Below are 19,019 nucleotides of genomic sequence, written 5' to 3' on the forward strand. Positions count from 1 at the left end.
AGTAGTATAAGAGCACAACCAGAAAATTGGCATTGATACAGTTTTACCAGCCTTATTCAGATTTTGCCAGTTTTCACGCACTAATTTGTGTATGTGTATTTTGGCCTTAGGATTTTATTCTAATATATTTCTATATTGAAGATAGTTGAGTATGTTACATCTCTTCAAAATGAGGATTAGTATTTAAATGAAATTTTTTTCAGTTTCATGTTACCATAAGACCTTATGTGAAGAGTTTTTTCTGAATTAACTAATCATTATGATTATTTTTAGTGCACCATTGAACAAACCATATAAATGTAATGGACATTTTAGAAATAACATTTGAACATAATAGGTAGATTTTTATTGGAAAAGCATGTCTTATTGAGATGGATGGTACTTTAAAAAAAATCTGTGGATGATGAAACTTACTGCTGGAGTGAGACAAAATTCAGTATAAATCTTATTCTTTTTTTTCCCCCTTTGGTAAATGTAAACCTGAGAAACCTTGTCTGTGCAGTCATTGTATACACTTGACAAGGGTAGTAACATGGTGACATCGGTGCTCTAGGAATGTTCTGGCTGTGGGGTGTTTAGTAGACTTTGTGGTCAGGTCTCTGAAGCTGTGAAGATAGCCGGAGTGGAGCATAGCAGTGGGAATGGAGATGAAGGGATGAATCTAAGGAAGGCTTTGATGGCAATTGTACCATGAATTGGTCACACATTTGATGAAGGGGATAAAATAGAGGAAGAAGCTAACAGATGTCACACCAACATTTTGAGCCTAGGAGAATGGGGCTGTTTTATCATCTCAGGTGGACTATAGTTGAATGGGAAGAGATATTCCTCCCAGAAGATTAACTTAATATTTCAAATTATTAGCTAAGAATGTATCTAGAAACCTGTAAGAAACAAGGGGCCACACAAAGCAGAGCCAAATATAGCTTGTGTCAGAGCCATATTTTTTGGCTCCTGGTTTCTTTGCAGGGTTGAGTTTTGTTGATTCTGGAACTCTCAGTTTTTGCTGTTGCACTACTCTGTTATGCTCTGGGTTTTTATTTCTATTTTTTAAAAATTTATTTACTTATTTGAAAGAGAGTGAGGAAGCATGGGGGCGGGGAGGGGCAGATAGAGTGGGAGAGAGAGTCTTAAGCAGATTCTGCACTGAGCGCAGAGCCCGACGCGGGGCTTGATCTCACGACCCTGAGATCAAGACCTGAGCTGAAACCAAGAGTTGGACACTTAACCAACTGTGCCAGCCAGGCGCCCCTTCATTTCTATTTGTATTCAAAACATAGTACAAATAATTTTCATATGGATGTTTAAGGCAATGCTTTACTTAAACTATTGGACTTTCCTGGTTCTTGAGCCAAACTAGGCATCCACAAAGCACCTCCTCATCTGAGGGAATAGAGCCAAGTCAGTGTTTAGATGTCTTTGAACAAAGGTTCTACCTCTAGTCTTTTAGCTTCTGAACTGCTCTTTTCTCTAGAATGCCATGGATACATATAAGAGTTTATCCTGGACTTTCTTTGTAGCAAGCTGCTGGTAGTAAGAGCTTGAGAATTTTTGTTGTTATGAACTTTGCTGGAATTAATATTGTTACCCATTAGGCAGCAAATGTTACATGATCATCTGTGATATTTTAGGCACTGGAGAAAAAGAAGGGAATGAGATATGTCCTTGAGAAAATGGTGGTTGCCTAATGGGCAGAGATGTTTCTCTGTATCAGTAACAGACCACATGATAAGTCTGAAGACAGAGAAGGCATCACTCAGCGTCAAAAACATTGGGCACAGTTTCCAGAGTTCCAAGGGACATTTGAACTGAGATCTGAAAGGGTGATTAAGAGTTTACTAGGTGGGGAAGCAAGAGGGAGGGAAGATACAGAGATAGGATGTGGGAAGGCATGGGGACGTAAGGACCGGTGAGTTCAGGGAGGAGTGTGACAATTAGTATTATGGCAGTTTGGGCTGCTCAGTCAGGGGAGCAGTAGCTAGAGATGGAGCAGAAGAGATAAGGTGGGGTTGGATTGTCATGGACCTTATATATAGTATTAAGATGGGCAAAGGTTTCCATACAGGTTTGACATGATCAGATTGGCCTTTGAGGAAGATGACAGATTGTTCTGTAGAGAACTGATCAGTTCAGGGAGCTAGGCTGGGATGTTGCAGGAGACCAAGCTTGGATGAGGAGAATTCGGACAAGGGCATTGGCAGTGGCAGTGGGAATAGAAGAAGGACAAAATGGCAGTGGTTTTGTAGGCTGAATGAATGGGGTGAGGTAAAGGAACAGTTGATAAGTTTTGAAAGATTGGGTGCATGATGACAAAATGTTGGGGAAAAAGAAAGTTTCTTTTACTTTAATTTGATTTAATTTTTTGACATAGGAAATATTTGTCTGAAACATGGGTCTAGCTTTGTGTTGGAAATGTAGCTTGAGTAGTTACCACCATATAGATGGTAGGTGAAGCCATGAATGCAGATGTGATTACTAGTAAGGGGGATCAATGAGAACTGGATCCAGGACAACTCCTAGGACAGAGCCCAGGATTTGAGCGAAGGAATTGTCCCTTGATTTTATTGAGTCTTTCTTTTTTTTTCCTTAAGTTACTTACTTACTTAATTTTTTATTTAAATTCAGTTAGCCAACATATGGTACATCATTAGCTTCAGATACAGTGTTCAGTAATTCATCAAGTGCGTATAACACCTAGTGCTCATCACATCACATGCCCTCCTTAATGCCCGTCACACAATTACCCCATCTCCCTGCCCACCTCCCCTCCAGCAACCCTCAGTTTGTTTCCCACAGTTAAGAGTCTCTCGTGGTTTTTCTCCCTCTCTCATGACTTCCCATTCAGTTTTCCCTCCCTTCCTCTATGATCCTCTGTGCTGTTTATTATAGTCCACGAATGAGTGAAACCATATGATAAATCTCTGATTGACCTATTTCGCTCAGCATAATACTCTCTGGTTCTATCCACGTCAATGTAAATGGTAAGTTTTTATCCTTTCTGATGGCTGAGTAATATTCCATTGCATGTTTTATATATATATATATATATATATATACATATATATATATACACACACACACCATGTCTTCTTTATCCATTCATCTGTTGATAGACATCTCGGCTCTTTCCACAGTTTGGCTGTTGTGAACATTGCTGCTATGAACATTGGGGTGCAGGTGCCCCTTCGGATCACTACATTTGTATCTTTGGGGTAAATACCTAGTAGTGCAATTGCTGGGTTGTAGGATAGCTCTATTTTTAACTTCTTGAGGAACCTCCATACTGTTTCTCTAGCGTGGCTGTACCAGCTTGCATTCCCACCAACAGTGTAAGAGGGTTCCCCTTTCTCTGCATCTTCACCAATATTAGTTGTTTCCTGTCTTGTTAATTTTAGCCATTCTGACTGGTATGTGATGGTATTTCATTGTGGTTTTGATTTGTATTTCCCTGATGCCAAGTGGTGTGGAGCTTTTTTTCATGTGTCTATTGGCCATTTGTATGTCTTCTTTGGAGAACTGTCTGTTCATTGAGTCTTTCAAGGTAGATGATTTATTGTTTTTTAAAAATATAAGGGAGCCATGTTATTTTGTGGTAGTTTTAATTATCATCATGGATGAGTATGGTACGGTATCCTAAACATTTAAGCATATAGCACTCATTTGTAGTGTTATATGATTTATTATAGTTATAGATTTATTGTTTTTAATTAGGACAGATGCTTAATTCATTACATGTTAGGGTCATTAGTATGAATAAATTTTCATGATGAACTTTTTTCATTGTATTTTTAAAAAATATTTATTTAAGTAATCTCTACACCCAGTGTGGGACTCAAACTCACTACCCCGAGATCAAGAGTCACATGCTCCACCGACTGAGCCAGCCAGGTGCCCCTCATTGTATTCTGATTTTAAGGAATTAGATAAAATATTTTTGACTAAAGATAAAACTTTGGAATGTGGAAATATTTTCAGTATTTCAGTGCTAAAAATTCAGCTACTTTAACATCTAGAAATTCCAAGATCGTATATGAAGGTTTGTTCTTAATTTGTCATATGTATTAGAATCGTTGGGGTGCCTGGGTGTCTCAGTCGGTTAAGTGTCTGCCTTTGGCTCAGGTTGTGATTCTGGGATCTAGCCCCACATCTGGCTCCCTGCTCAGCAGAGACTCTGCTGCTCCCTCTCTCTCTGCCCCTCCCCCCTACTTGTGCACGTGCATGCTCTCTCTTTCTCTCAAATAAAATCTTAAAAATCATTTGTGGAGTTTTTAAAGACAGTAGTGCAATGCTAGATCCCAGCTGACAGGAGTTTGTGTTGGGGCCCCATCATTTGCGTTTTTTAAAGCTCTTGGGTGATTTTGATATATATTCTAGTTCAGAACTCTGTATCAGGGGTTTGAGCAGGGGCTTTGTTAATGTGTTTTGCTTCTTGCTTGTGTGGTTAGCTTCTTTGCTTAAAGCTGTGACAGCAAAGGCTAGAATAACAGCAAATTAGTTGATCTGGCCATCGCAGTAAGACCATTTGAATTTTTATGTGAATTTAAATTATGAAGCAAAATTGAATAGCAGTTTAGTCAGGGCTCAGATCATTTGAGGACTGTTTAGGTAAAATACAGCATATCCACGCAATGGAGTACTATAAAGGGAGTAGCTATAAAAAGGAACAAGGACTGTCTTTATATATGCTATGTGGTCATCTTGAGAATATATTGTTTAATGAAAAAAGCAAAGAGCAGAACAGTGGTATTGTACGGTACCAGTTTTCAAAGAAAGGGGCCTAAATATATATTGTTGTGTATATACATAGACCCACCAAAGGAATGGTAAACCAGAAACTAATAAAAATGGTTACTCTAAGGAGAGGGAGGGAATTGGGTAGAAGAAATAGGTATGGAATCTAGACTTAGAATATACTTCGTTTTGTGGATTAGGCTTTAGAATCATGTAAATGCCTTACCACGTTATAAAACAAGAATAAATTAAAATGAGAGGATAAAAGCAATTCAAAAAAATCAAATGCAAAATGAAATAAGTGAACCTAAATATATATTAGTTTGAGGCTGAAGCATACAGAGTATTTCAAGAGACTTTGAAACATAGTAATTTGACTGTAAGTTTCTAATAGTATATACCCCACTGCAAAGATATTATAAGCTGGTTTTAGTAATCAGATAATTGTAGTAATTGGTAATAATATTGGTATTGTTATTCTGGAGGTATGTGTTGTAAGGTTGTAAGCAAGTAGATAGTTACATTGGATTGAGGCCATAGATTTTGGTGTGAAAAAGAGATACAATCAGAGAAATTGGGTAAGAATTCTGGGATCCTAAATTTGACTCAGAAGTATCAGGGGGCTCCTGGGTGGCTCAGTTGGTTGAGCGTCTGCCTTCGGCTCAGGTCATGATCCCAGGGTCCTAGGATCGGCTCTGTGCTCAGCGGGAAGCCTGCTTCTCCAACTCTCCCACTCCCCCTGCTTGTGTTCCCTCTCTCGCTCTGTCTCTGTCAAATAAATAAATAAATAAGACATTAAAAAAAAAAGTTTTCAGTATGAACTCATGATGTATTTTCTTTTTTATTTTATTTATTTATTTTTTTTAAGTAGCCTTTATGCCCAGTGTGGGGCTTGAACTCACAACCCTGAGATCAGGAGTCACGTGCTGTACCAACTGTGCTAGTTGGGCACTATTTTCTTTTTTAAAAAAATGTATTTCTTAGTTCTCTCTACTAAAAAAATCTCAGAAACCCACCTGAACAGCATTAAACATTTCTAGTTCCATACTCTCTTCTCTAAATAATAATTCCCACTAGAAGGAACCTAGGGTACCTTGGAAAAAGGGAGGAAAGGGGGAGCCAGGAAGTCTATAAAATGAGCTTGGAACATCTTTTCCTATCACAAAAGTACTGGGGAGATTTCTGATATCAGTGGTAGAATACCTTTTTCTAAACCAACACTCCCAACTGAGAACAACTGGAAAAACTGGAAAATATTTTTTTAAAAACCTGTTTAAAGACTTTGGAAAGTGAGCAAAGCAGACAGCGAGGACTTGAGAGATCCGTATTTTGGGGAAGGAAAGCTCAGAGGGGTGAGGCCAAATTTCAGTAGAGCTTTTCCTTTGGAGTGACTAGCTGATTTAAAACGTGCATCTAAGAGGTTGAACAAAGTGGTGGCAGAGAGGCTGAGATTCTAAGTAGAGATTTTGGTAGTTATGCAGAGTTGGGGGATAAAATTGGGGTTCAGGGCCTGCAAAGAAAGAAGGGCATTGGAAACCGCCCCAGGCTTTTAGTTGGGAATTCTGAAGGATAGGCTACACCTTAAGGATTAGCTCTCACAAAGGCTGAAGCCCGCTTTCAAATCACCTCAGTCCTTGATTGGATTAAGGAGACCTGCTCCTATCTTTATCGCTTCCTAGAACTAAATATAAGTTTTCTCTGGAGAAAGACACTGTCAACCATTGATTCAAGTTATCTGTGTAGTTTTTAAATATTTAGTGAGAATATGTAATATGTATTTACATATAACTATATTATATGTATATTTATAACATAGTATATTATAAAATTTAGTCACGTTAAATTAAAAAATAACCAGATATATAATAAAAACAAAATAATTGACTAAAAATCGGGGCACCTGGGTGGCTCAGTCGGTTAAACGGCTGCCTTCGGCTCAGGTCATGATCCCAGGGTCCTGGGATCGAGCCCCGCATCGGGCTCCTTGCTCACCGGAGAGCCTGCTTCTCCCTCTCCCTCTCCCTCTCCCTCTGCCTGCCTCTCTGCCTACTTGTGCTTTCTATCTCTCTGTCAAATAAATAAATAAAATCTTTTAAAAAAATTGACTAAAAATCAAGAGAGAAAACATAATTGAAGCAGACTCATAGGGAGAGTTCCAGTACAGGTGAGATATTATAGACCCATTTTCTCTGCTAAGTCTACCTATAAATCCTGAAATTGGTGCAGAAGACAACCAAAGAACTCTGAAAGGTTGTGAGAAAAAGGTGAGCTGGTTTGGGACCACAGGGCTAGAAGAACAGTATAGCCATAGCACATCTTGCATCCCCCCACCCAACAGAAGAAGACCTCCCAGACCCGTGCTTCCTGACCCTCTGACTTAGCAAAAGATTGCCATCCAGGTAGGCTCATTTCTTCCACCAATCAAATGGAACTCCCTCTGAAAACATCAGGCAAACAGTATCATTGGCAAGGAGGATCAGTTAGGAATCCCACTCAATGTAAGTGTGGAGACAAAGCACTCTTTTTCCCACCTGTCTTGAGACTTCTGTTTTCCACTGAGAGATATCAAGGCAAGTGGGCAGAACTAGCTGACAGACTCAGCTCCAGCAAGCATTCTAGTCTGAGAAGCATCTTTGTCCTTGAGAACTTCAGGGTCTCCTCCCCCACCCAAAGATACCAGGGTGAACACTACTGGCAAGAAGGACACAGCTGCAAGTGGCCTAATGCAAGGAAGTCTCTGGTTATGTGGGCCTGAGCTTTTTCTCCCTTAGCCAGTGATACAGGGGCAGGTGGGCGGAACCAGCAAGAGGGACCCAGCTATGGGAAGCAGCATGTTCTGGGAGGCCTCTCTTTTCTCTGTGGGCTCAAGACTTGCCTTTCCTGCTCAGAGATGCTGGGAAGCAGGGGGTTGGTGGGGGGAACCTAGGGCCATCACACCCCTCCCCCACCAAGAAGCACCTGGCAGCCTGGGTTGAAGAAACTCCTTTCATCCCCTCAGGCAACACCAGCAGGGACCCATGGGAGCACAATAGTACCAGATAAACAGAGCAGGCCAAATAACACCACAGAGACCCTGCAAATTAATCTGCCATTGGAATAATAGCCCAGAAAACTGGGTCACGATCCATATGCTAAAACTAAACAGGGTGACTACCTGCTAAAATAAAATATAAGACTCTATTTTAGGGATGCCTGGGTGGCTCAGTCGGTTAAGCATCTGCCTTTAGCTCAGATCATGATCCCAGTGTCCTGGGATCAAGTCACACATCAGCTCCCTGCTCAGCAGGAGGCCTGCTTCTCCCTCTGCCTGCGGCTCCCCTGCTTGTGCTCTCTCTCTCTCTCTCTCTCTCTCTCTCTCTGGCAAATAAATAAATAAAATCTTTTAAAAAAAAAAAGACTCTATGTTAGTGACTTCTAACGTAGTAGATAACACGTTCAAGATACAATAGAGGGCGCCTGGGTGGCTCAGTTGGTTAAGCGACTGCCTTCGGCTCAGGTCATGATCCTGGAGTCCCGGGATCGAGTCCCACATCGGGCTCCCTGCTCAGCGGGGGAGTCTGCTTCTCCCTCTGACCCTCTTCCCTCTCGTGCTCTCTATCTCTTATTCTCTTTCTCTCTCAAATAAATAAATAAAATCTTTAAAAAAAAAGATACAATAGAAAATGACTTGTCATACCAATAACAAAGTAAATTGCAACTTGAATTAGAAAAGGCAACCAACAGATACCAACCCAAAATGAATCAGATACTGGAATTTTCTCACAAAAATCTTAAAGCCGCTGTCATAAAAATGCTTTAAAATCAATTAAAAATTGTCTTGAAAGAAGTATAAGTACGAAATCTCAGCAAAGACCTAAATAAAATCAATTAGAACCAAATTACAAATGAAATTAGAAAGAACCAAGTGGAAATTTTAGAATTGGATAACACAATAACAACAACCCCCCCCAACTTGTTGGATGGGTTCAATTAGTAGAATGGCAGTAACAGAGGATAGAATTAGTAAACTTGAGAACTGAACAATAGCGATCCTCCAATTTAAACAACAGAGAGAAAATAGACTTGAAAAAATGATCTGTGGGACAAAAGATCTAACACTTGTATAATTGGAGTCCCAGAAGGAAATGAGAGTGGGGCTGAAAGAGTATTTGAAAGAAGTAATGGCCAAAAATGTACCAAATTTGGCAAAAGAAACAAACTTGCAAAGCCAAGAAATTGTGAATCCCATACAAGAAAAACTCAAATCCACACCAAGATGCATCATAATTGAATTCTTGAAATCTAAATGTGTGAGATAGATACAAGGTTAATACACAGAATTTAGTTGCTTTCCTATATACCAGCAATGAAGAAGTGGAATTTGAAATTAAAAACACAATACCATTTACGTTAGCACCACCAAAAGTAAAATACTTAGGCATAGGTCCAGCAAAATGTGTATAAGATTTATATGAGGAAAACTATATACTCTGATGAACAAAATCAAAGAACTAAGTACGTGGAGATATATTCCCTGCTCATGGATGAGAGGGCTCAATATTGTCAAGATATCAGTTCTTCCCTTCTTCCCAACTTGATCTATACAATCAAAATCCCAGTAAATTATTTTGTCTATATTGACAAACTGATTCTAACGTTTATATGGAGAAACAAAAAACCCAGAGTAGTCAGCACAATATTGAAGGAGAAGAACAAAGTTGGAGGACCAATACTACCAAGACTTCAAGACTTACTATAAAAGACTTACTATAAAACTACAGTAATCAAGATAGTGTGGTATTGGTGAAAGAATAGACAAATAGATCAAGTATATACTTACAAATAGATAAGTATATACTTATCTAAATATGTTCAGTATATATAATATGTATAAATATATACCATATAAGTATATACTTATGTAAAATATGTAAGTATATACTTACATAAATATATACAGTATAAAAGCCTAGAAACCTAAGGGCAAAGAGGAAGTCTTGAAAGCAGCCAGAGAGAAATGATGGGGAACACCCATGCAAATAACAGATTTCTCATCTGAAACATGGGGGCCGGTGGAAGCAGCACACTATTTCTCAAGTGTTGAAATAAAACAACTGTCATTTGTGAATTCTGTATTCGGCAAAACTGTCCCTCAGGAATTCAGGGGAAATAAAAACATTCTCAGATGTTGGAAAATGAAAAGAATTTGTTGCTAGCAGATCTATCATTAAAGATTGGCTAAAGGAAGTTCTTTAAACAGGAGAGAAATGATAAAAGAATGAATCTTGTAGCATCAAGAAAAAAGGAACAATGGAGAGAGCAGAAATACATATACCTATTATAATAATAGACTCTCCTTTTCCTCCTGAGTGTTAGCAATCAAGTTTGATGACTGAATAAAAAATACAAAACCCGGGATGCCTGGGTGGCTCAGTTGGCTAAGCATCCAACTCTTGATTTTGACTCAGGTCACGATCTTGGGGTCGTGTGATTGAGCCCTGTGTTGGGCTCCTCGCTCAGTGGGTGTCTGCTTGAGATTGTCTCTTCCTCTCCCGCTGCTCTCTCTCTCTCTCTCTCAAAGTCTTTAAAAGCCATCTGATACTAAATATGATATTTTAAGTGGTGAAGATAGGGGCTCCTGGGTGGCTCAGTCAGTTGAGCATCCAACTCTTGGTTTTGGCTAGGTTTGTGATCTTGGGGTTGTGGGATCAAGCCCCACATCGGGCTCTGGGCTGGGCAGGAAGTCTGCTTGAGATTCCCCCGTGCGCCTCCCCCCTGCCAATGCATTCATGCATGTGCTCTCTCTCAAATAAATAAAATCTTTAAAAAAATTAAAATGATGAAGATAAAGGACCTAAATGGAAGTGAGGTTGCCACACTCCACTAATAGTAGTAGAACATTATTACCAGTAGATTGTTCTAAGTCACATGTGTGTATTCTGGTGCCAAGAGTAACCACTAAGAAAACATACAAAAAGGTAAAAACAATATAAATAAATCAAGATGGAATCTTAAAAAATGTTCAAATGACCCACAGGAAGACAAAAAGAGAGAAACAATGAGAACCAGAGAAAACAAATACAAGGCAAATAATAGAGTGGCTGACTTAAGCCTTAACATATCCGTAATTACTATAAATGTAATAATTACCTAAAATGGAAATGCAAATTGGATGAAAAAATGTGATCTAATTACATGCTGCTTGTAGGAAAGTCACTTCAAATTCAACAACGTATGTAGGTGGAGAGTAAAAGAAGGGAAAAAATATACCATGCAAATTGAACGTTAATTGAAAAAAAAGGGTAGGAATGGCTATACTAATAATTGACAAATTATACTTTAGAGCAAAGAAAATTATCAGAGACAAAGAGGAGCATTGCATAAAGATAAAATGACAGATTAAATGTTGCCAGGGGTTAAGAATGTGGAGGGTGTGGGGGGGGATGGGAGGGAGGTGTATGATTACAAAGGGGCAGTATGAGGAATCCTTGTGCTGGATCTGTTTAGTATCTTTTTTTTTTTGAAGATTTTTTTATCTTTTATTAGAGAGAGAGTACAAGCAGGGGGAGCGGCAGGTAGAGGGAGAGGAGAAGCAAGCTCCTTGCTCAGCAGGGAGCCCAATGTGGGGCTCAATCCCGGGACCCTGGGATCATGACCTGGGCTGAAGGCAGACGCTTAACGACTGAGCCACCCAGGCGCCCCTGGATCCGTTTCGTATCTTGACTGGTGGTGGATGCATGAACCTACACAGGTGATAAAATTGTGTAGAACTTAAAAACACACATGCTCATGAGTATAAGTAAAACTGTGGACATCTGAATAAGATTGATTTATCAACGTCAGTATTCTAGTTGTGATATTTTACTGTAGTTTTAAAAAATGTTACCATTTAGGGAACTTGGTCAAAGTATATAAAGAATCCCTCTGTATTATTTCTTATAACTGCATTATTATAATAGATGTGAATCTATTATCTCAACTAAAATTTAAATTGTTAAAAAGAGACAGGTTCGGGCGCCTGGGTGGCTCAGTTGGTTAAGGGACTGCCTTCGGCTCAGGTCATGATCCCGGAGTCCTGGGATCGAGTCCCACATCGGGCTCCCGGCTCAGCAGGGAGCCTGCTTCTCCCTCTGACCTTCTCCCCTCTCATGCTGTTTCTCTCTCTCTCTCTCTCTCAAATAAATAAATAAAATCGTTAAAAAAAAAGAGGTTCAGGGAGGCAAGAAGACATGACAACTAACTGCAGTGTTGGATTCTGGATTGGATCTTGGAATAGAAAAAGGACATTAGTGGAGACACAGAAGAGTCAGTCGTTAAGTGTCTGCCTTCAGCTCAGGTCATGATCCCAGGGTCCTGGGATGGAGCCCCGCATTGGGCTCCCTGCTCAGCGGGAAGCCTGCTTTTCCCTCTCCTGCTCCCCCTGCTTGTGTTTCCTCTCTCGCTGTCTTTCTCTCTCTCTCTGTCAAATAGATAAAATCTTAAAAAAAAAAAAAAAGAATGATTAGAAACAGACTTTGAAATAAATGATCACTTTAAGAATTTAAATGACTAGACCAACAATTTCAGCTAAGAGTTAGAAAATATAAAAAAAACCAGAAACTGAAGATACAGTAACTGATTTTAGGAATCTTAGATGCAGATGAAGAGAGAATCAATGAACTGTAAGATATGTTGGGAAAACATTCCTAGACAGAAGCACAGAGACAAGGGCTGAAAAATAGTCTGTCATTTGTCATTTGTGAACTTGCTTGTGTTCTCACACATAAATGCAATGGTTTTCCTTGAAACCATTTGAGAGTAAGATATATGTATCTCATGGCTTTTGACCCTTTAAATAAAATACTTTAGTGTGTATTTTCTAAGGGTAGTGATCATTTTAAGAGACTTAAGTCTTAAGGTACAGTTTTCACCTTCAGTATATTTAACATTGATACAATACCTTTATCTAATCTATTGTTTGTACTACATTTTTTCAGTTGACCTAATAATGTCCTCTATATTATTTGCTTCCCCCCTTCCAGTACCAGATCCAGTCTAGGGTTGGATACTGCATCTAATTGTTGTCTCTATAGCTACTTTAATCTAGAACATGGGTTAGCAAATCTTTTCTGTAAAAACCAGATACTAAATATTTCCTGCTTTGTCTCTGTACAGTTACTTCTGCTCTTGTAACATGAAGTTACATTGACAATAAGTAAGCAAAAGGGCATGGCTGTGTTCCAATAAAAGTTATTTACATGAATAATCAGCAGGCAGGATTTAGCCTAAGGACTGTAGTTTGCTGACTCCTGATGTAGAACATTTCTACTGCCTTTCTTCTTCTTTTTTTTTCCAATCCCATTAATTTTTTATTTCTGAGTCATATTCTATAGATTGTATTTTCACAGGAGGGGAGAAAATTTAAGGATATCTTAATTCTTCCTATAATGATATATTCATGACCATCAGGATCATTCTCAAAAAATATGGAACGCTTCACGAATTTGCGTGTCATCCTTGCGCAGGGGCCATGCTAATCTTCTCTGTATCGTTCCAATTTTAGTATATGTGCTGCCGAAGCGAGCACTGCCTTTCTTCTTTTTTTAAAAATGATATTGACACTCTTTCATGAATACATCCCCCCTCCCCCGTTTAAATCCAGTTCTTTATTTTGCTTTTGTTTCATATTTCCTCATGGTTAGATTCAAGTTATGCACTCTTGGTCAGAATACTGCATAGGTGAAGGGATGGCCCTTCTCAGGATCTCATACCTGGAGGTGTATGACACCTATATTTCCCTTATTTTTTATATTAATTTCATTCTCCTGTGTGCTCTCTTTTTTTTTCAATATCTAATTATTATTTTATTCCCTCCTTGCTACCAATAAGCAATATGTGGGGAAACACTTTAAAACCATGCATATATCCTGCTCCTCATTAGGTTTTCCTCCTGCTTTTTTAACATCCATTGATGTTAGAAAATATTTTAACACTCCTCTCTGTAATTAATAGAACAAAGATTTTAAAATGCTTGTCCTAATTGGCACCATATAGTTACTGTGCTCTTCAAAATATTCATGAATCAAAAAGGAAATCACCCTGGGAATTTGGAAATTTTGAACTGAATGATAACGAAAGTATTATGTCAGAACTATGGGTACAACTAATATAATGCTGAGAATGAAAGGGTTTTAAATGTAGACGCTAAAAAAGAAGAAAGGTCGGAAGTCAGTGATCTGTTACAACTCAAGAAAATAGAAAAACTACAAAATATACCCAAAGTCATTAGAGTAGAAAAAATAAAATTGAGGGGAGCCTGTCTGGCTCAGTTGGTGGGTTGTGTGACTCTTGATCTCAGGGTTGTAAGTTCGAGCTCCATGTTGGGTGCAGAGATGACTTAAATAAAATATATATATATAAAAGAAAAGACAAAATTGATAAGCTGCTGGAGAGATTGATAAAGAGAAAAAGGAAAATTACTGATCAATAATGACAAAGAGGACATCACTATAGATACTACATGCATTGGAAAAATCATAGGATATTAGTAATAAGTTTATTCCAATAAATTTGAAAAATTTAGATGAAATGGCAAACTCTAGTAAAACCAAGTTGCTTAAAAGAAACCTCCAGACCAAGATGGCTTTACCAGTGAATTCTTCCAAACTCTTACAAGAAATATCATCAATCTTACACAGACTCTCCTACAGATAGGAAAATAGGTGAAATTCCTTTCCTGTTTTTATACAACCAGCATAATTTTGTTATCAAAACCTGACAAATGGGGCACCTGGGTGGCTCAGTCGGTTGGGCATCTGCCTTCGACTTGGGTCATGATGCCAGGGTCCTGGGATTGAGCCCTGAGTCGGGCTTTCTGCTCCACGGGGAGCCTGCTTCTCCCTCTCCCTGCTGCTCCCCCTGCTTGTGCTCTCTCTCTCTGTCAAATAAATAAATAAAATCTTTAAAAAGAAAAAATTTTGACAAAAAGCAGGCCAGTCTAACTTACAAAGCTATAAAAAAATTTAAATATTTGCAAACTGTATCCAGCAAAATATAAAGGAGTCATGACCAACTTGGGTTTATTTGAGAAATTCAATGTCAGTTTAATATTTGAAAATCAATATCATTCACAGCATTAATAGAATAAGGGAGAAAAGGCGAATGGTCATTAGATACACAGTTTTTTAAAAAACTAGAATTCAACACTCACTAATGTTAAAACTTTTTAGTATTTAAACTAGGAATAGAAAGATACTTCCTTAATCTGGTATTAAGTAAGGGTTTTGCAAAGAACTTAGGGTGAATATCACACTGTCCAGTGAAATACTGAAAGTTTTCCCCTGAGATTGAGAACAAGACATTACCAATTCTTACCAATCACCAATTCTTTTCCATATGATAATGGAGATCTTAACTAATTGTAATAAGGCCAGAAAAATAATAAAGTCACAAATATTAGAAAGGAAAAAAAATGAAAGTTTTTTTTGTTTTTGTTTTTTTGACAGAGGATATGATTGTATTATTCAGAGTTTTTGCCTGGGATAACTAGGTGAATGGTGTTACCATCATAGAGATGAAAATTTCATTGTTGAAAATATATATAAGGTGGTATTTAAAGTTTTGCAACAGTATAAGATCAGTATGACTTCGTGCAGAGAAGCAGATTGAGGTGGAGCCTTGGGGCATTCCTACAACTAGAGACTGACTGGGATAGGCAGGTGGACTTGCCACAGGGGACTGAGAAGAAGCTGTGAATTGAGAGTGGGGGATTTTGGAAACCAAGTGAAGAAAGTGTTTTAAGAAGGAGGGAGGCATGTGACGCCTGGGTGGCTCAGTCGGTTAAGTGTCTGCCTTTGACTCAGGTCATGATCCCAGGGTTCTGGGATCGAGTCCTGCATCAGGCTCCCTGCTCCGCGGGGAGCCTACTTCTCCCTCTGCCTCTGCCTCTCTCTCTCTCTCTCTCTCTCTCTCTCTCATGAATAAATAAATAAAATCTTAAAAAAAAAAAAAGAAAGAGGGAGGCATCAGGTGCCTGGGTGGCTCAGTCAGTTAAGTGTCTGCCTTCGGCTCAGGTCATGATCCCAGGGTCCTGGGATCGAGCCCTGCATCAGGCTCCCTGCTCAGTGGGGAGCCGCTTCTCCCTCTGCCTTCTGCTCCCCCTGCTTGTGCTCGCTCTCTCTCGCTCTCTCTCTGGCAAAAACAAATGAAATCTTAAAAAAAAAAAAGAAAGGGGAGGCATCAACTATTTCAAATGCTCATATACCTTAACTAAAGGATTTTGGGGGGCTGGGAAGTTAGGGTTAGAGCTTAGCTGGAATGGGTTAAGAAATTAGTAGGTGGGAGAGTTGTCAGTGAGAGTAGATAATTCTCAAGACTTTTGCTGTGAAAGCACAGAAGTGACAGTAGCTTGATAGGAATATAAAATGAAGAAAGTTTATTTTTTAAGGAGGAAATCTGATAGCTCATCTTATGCTGATCCAGTAGAGAGAAGTGTGGGGTTGGGGTTGGGATTAGGTTTGTTCTGCTGGTGCCCTTGACTGAGTAGAATTTGAGAATTCTGGACCCAGGTAGAGGATTTAACCCTAGATGAATTTAGATAGTTTATCCATTGTAACTAGGGGAAAGTACATGCATTTAGTAATGGGAAGAGAAAATACAGTTCTTCTAATTTATTTCTTCCACTACTATTCACTTAGTGTCATTAAGATGCCAGGCACGCTTCTAGGCACTGGAAATAGTGAACAGAAGAGACAAAATCTTTACTGTTAGGAAGTTTATGTTCCACTGGGGGGAAATACACGTGAAATGAGTAAAGCAATCCACTGATCATCAGTTGAAATTGAAACGAGGGAAGAGGGTTAGGGAAGTTGAAAGATAATAAGGTATAAAAGTGAATTGGCCAGGAAAATGGAAGGATTGTTGTCCTGCAGTACTGAGAACTTATTTGAGATGTGTGTTTATAAACGTGTAGTGAGACCCGTCAGTACAATGTTGTGTCTCTAGTTTTATGCAGCTACTTGGTTGCACATGCAGAGTAAGCAGAGTTGGGTTCAACCAGGTTTAGAGTTTGCCATATGTGTAACTTCAGCTTGCTAAGATGCCATTGAGTGTAAACAATGCCTCCTTATCTTGTGTACGACTAAGAAAGAAAAAACACTTCCTTTCAACTGTGACATGCCATTGAGTTTATAGTACATCCTGATTTCTGAGCTATTAGGGGAAAAGTGTTCATCGTAGAACTGGTAAAATTAGTAATTGGGATGGTTTTACTTGAAAGCAACAGAAAATCCAAACATAAATGGATTTTAGCCATGAAGAGGAGCCAGGAGGGATATGAGGAACATGGCAGCTTGATAGGAACATGGCAGTCTAGGGGCACCTGGGTGGCTCAGTTGTTAAGCATCTGCCTTCGGCTCAGCTCATGATCCCAGGGTGCTGGGATCAAGCCCCACATCAGGCTCCCTGCTCGGTGGGAAGCCTGCTTCTCCCTCTCCCACTCTCCCTGCTTGTGTTCCCTCTCTCGCTGTGTCTCTCTCTGTCAAATAAATAAAATTAAAAAAAAAATTGCTTCCCTGGTTCTCCAACAGCAAGCGTTCTGCTTTTCTTGAGCCAGCTTGCTGTGGGGACCTATAGGAGACTATAGGATCTAGGCTCTGTTGTGATCCTCCCAGACAGAGAACCTGGTATATAGCCAGGCCAGTGTAGCAAGGGACATAGACCATGAAGCTTCAGATCCTGGATAGTGTGATGTATAGTAGATTTTCCTGACCTCCATAAGGTCAATATATTACTAAATGGATGGTCAGAATCTTACCTGCGCTTGAGGCAAGGGGTGTACTGGGAGACCTGGGAACAGTGAAGATTCATACCTTGATGATGGAAGTGTAAGATGGCATAACCACTTAGGAAACAATTACGGCAGTTTCTTTAAATTTGATATATGTCTATAATTTGATCCAGTGATTTCACTTTTATATATTTGTCCAAGAGGAATGTCCACACATGTCCACACAAAGGCTTGTACACAAGTGTTCTTAGCAGCCTTATTCATAAGAGCCTGTAACTACATAATCCAAGTGTCCATCAACAGGAGAATGAATAAACAAGTTGTGGTATATTCATGCATTAGAATGCTACTCAGCAATAGGAAGCAAACCAACTACTGATATAATACTGAGAAATATCAGGCTGATCAAAAGAAGCAAGGTACAAGAGAGTCTCTGTATGGTTTTATTAAATCATGTTGTATAAAACTGATCTATAGTGATAGAAATAAGATCAGTGTTGGGAGAGATTAACTCCAGGGTGGGGTGAAGGAACTTTTGGGGGTAACAAACTTGTTTTATGTGCTGTCTGGGAGGGTTCTACGTGTATATACATTTGTCACAACTTAAAGTGTACATTTAAGTTGCCATTTATTGTATATAAATTACTCCTCACTAAGATTGATTTAAAATTTTGGTTGGAAGGAAATCAAATCAGTATAGCAGTCACAGTAAATGTGAAAAATTATATTGTGCCAGTAAAACTGTTGGACTAGGTTGAGAAACAAAACCTAACCATGTCCTGTTTGAAGAAAGAAACTTTTGAAAATTTGATAAGGAAATATGAAAAATGAAGAGTTGGATAAAGATCTATGGCCCAAGAAAACAACAAAATCAGTAATTATAATAATAGACAAGGTGAAACATGAACATCAAACTATATAAATGGTTATTATGATAAAAGGACAGTTTATGAAGATCTAATAGTTAAAAGCTTATATGGCTAAATAAATACATAAAGCAAAAATAACATGGCAAATGTGTCATGGTATGGAATTTCAATACACCTTTCTCAGAAATAGATCTAGTAGGTAACAGGTGAGAATATAAAGGAGTTGACTAGTGCATTCAATAAACTGAATTACACATCAGTAGTAGTTTACATTCCTACAATAGATTATCTTTTTTTTTCCCCCAATGTCCAAGGAACTTTGGGCAAAGTTTATCTATGTCCAATACACTTGACCACAAAGAAAATCTAAACAGGTGAGAAAAGTTGAGGTTTTTTTTTTTTTTTTTTTATAGGCCGCATTGCTTGGTAATAATACTAATAATTAGAAAGAAATAATTATAAGGTGACTCCTTTGAAACCTGCCTCCTATGGAGGGTTCCCGTTTTCCCTGTATTTGTTTCTAGTGCAGAATCACCCTCAGTGTATTCTTGAACTGGAAACTTGGTAGAAGTGAGGAGTTATTAATTCTCAGTATTTCTGGTTTCGTATTGTTGAAGAGTCTTTCTGTTTCAATCAGATGTCTTTGTGTGACTGCTGGTGAAGTAAGCACAGGC

At 38.8% G+C, this 19,019-nt stretch overlaps 1 protein-coding gene and 1 non-coding gene across 5 annotated transcripts in view; one reads left to right on the plus strand and one right to left on the minus strand.

Annotated features, from left to right (window-relative positions):
• The window catches only part of ATRN (attractin), a 158,195-nt gene that overhangs the window by 14,801 nt on the left and 124,375 nt on the right, over window positions 1-19,019 (plus strand). The window lies entirely within an intron of this gene.
• On the minus strand, window positions 13,170-13,276 carry LOC112827937 (U6 spliceosomal RNA). The gene has a single exon (XR_003209350.1). It is a non-coding gene; the product is annotated as a U6 spliceosomal RNA (small nuclear RNA).

This window comes from Callorhinus ursinus, unplaced genomic scaffold, assembly GCF_003265705.2.
Source record: "Callorhinus ursinus isolate GAN/ISIS: 27379988/994484 unplaced genomic scaffold, GSC_fseal_2.0 scaffold29, whole genome shotgun sequence".
NCBI lineage: Eukaryota > Metazoa > Chordata > Mammalia > Carnivora > Otariidae > Callorhinus > Callorhinus ursinus.